This window comes from Magnolia sinica, chromosome 9 (genome assembly GCF_029962835.1).
Source record: "Magnolia sinica isolate HGM2019 chromosome 9, MsV1, whole genome shotgun sequence".
NCBI classification, from domain to species: domain Eukaryota; kingdom Viridiplantae; phylum Streptophyta; class Magnoliopsida; order Magnoliales; family Magnoliaceae; genus Magnolia; species Magnolia sinica.
Window position 1 is genome coordinate 87,635,149 of NC_080581.1, and position 1,483 is coordinate 87,636,631.

Below are 1,483 nucleotides of genomic sequence, written 5' to 3' on the forward strand. Positions count from 1 at the left end.
ACATATGGACATCAAGCCAGGGGTTATCCAACTCCTTCCTAAGTTCCATGGGCTTGAATCTGAAGAACCATATCTACATTTGAAAGAGTTTGATGAGATCAGAGCCACTTTATATTTTTAAAATGTGTCTGAGGACACAGTCAGGCTGAGACTCTTTCCTTTTTCCTTAAAAGAGAAAGCTAAGACGTGGTTACATTCACTGCGTCTTAGATCCATTGGCACATGAAATGATATGCAAAGGGAATTTATAAAGAAATTCTTTCCACATCATAAAATGATTACCCTTAGAAAAGCAATCATGAACTTCACCCAAAAGGAGGATGAGACATTTTACCAATGTTGGGAAAGGTTCAAGGATTTGGTCAGTTCATGCCCACAACATGGCTTTGAAACGTGGCGCATTACAAATTTTTTCTATGATGGACTGACATCTTCCATGCGCCAAATGGTCGAGACAATGTGTAATGGAGAATTCATTAATAAAAATGTCGACGAGGTATAGGATTACCTCGATAGTCTTGCTGAAAAAACACAATCATGGGATTATTACCCAAAATTGAACACCACGTCTAGGCCAACTCAATTAAAGGAGAAAGGTGGATTATATCTCTTGAAAGAAGAGGATGATCTCAAGTATAAGGTGACTACACTCATAAGAAAAGTTGAGGCCATGGAAGGAAAGAAGGATAAGGTTAATGAAAGTGTTTGCGGCATCTGTGATTGCAACATTCATACAACTAAAAATTGTCCTACAATACCCGCCTTTCGAGAAGTGTTAAATGAACAATCCAATGCCGTAAATAATTATCAAAGACCTTTCAATGGAACGACCTCCAATACGTACAATCCTGGTTGGAAAAATCATCCAAACTTTAGTTGGAGAAATGGACAAACTGCTACCCCTCAAAGTTTCTTCAATCAAAATCCAAGTTAGGGGAAACCTCAAGAAGAACCGATTCAAAATTCCATGCAAGAGCTAACCCAGGCAATGCGAGACTTTATGCAAAAGATGGATTCACGTATGATGGTTATAGAAAAGGGGATGCTTCCTACACAACCGCTCCCCAATCCTAAACCGCAATACGAGATAAATGATCCCAGCTCTTCAAATTAAATGGGACACGCTAAATCCATCACCACTCTTAGGAGTGGGAAGATCATTGATAAAACCCTTCCGGTTAGGCCCGAAAAGCCTCAAGAACCAGAAGAGGAAAACAATGATAGATCTAGTGAGGCCCCACAAAAATTAGAACTGAAAATTTTAGAAAAGCCAGTTGCTCCATTTTCTCAACGGTTGGTCGCACCAAAACCTCTCTCTAACTCTCAAGATATCCTAGAGGTGTTGAAACAAGTGAAAGTCAACATTCCTCTACTTGATGTCGTAAAATAGATACCTTCATATGCCAAATTCCTGAAAGACTTATGCATGACCAAACGACGGCAGAGTATTCAAAAGAAGATCTTCTTGACCGAGAAAGTGAGT

The 1,483-nt window shown here is 39.4% G+C and overlaps 1 non-coding gene across 1 annotated transcript; it reads right to left on the reverse strand.

Moving 5' to 3' along the window:
- Positions 1–280: 280 nt before the first annotated feature.
- Positions 281–387, reverse strand: LOC131257095 (small nucleolar RNA R71). The gene has a single exon (XR_009177115.1). It is a non-coding gene; the product is annotated as a small nucleolar RNA R71 (small nucleolar RNA).
- Positions 388–1,483: the final 1,096 nt, after the last annotated feature.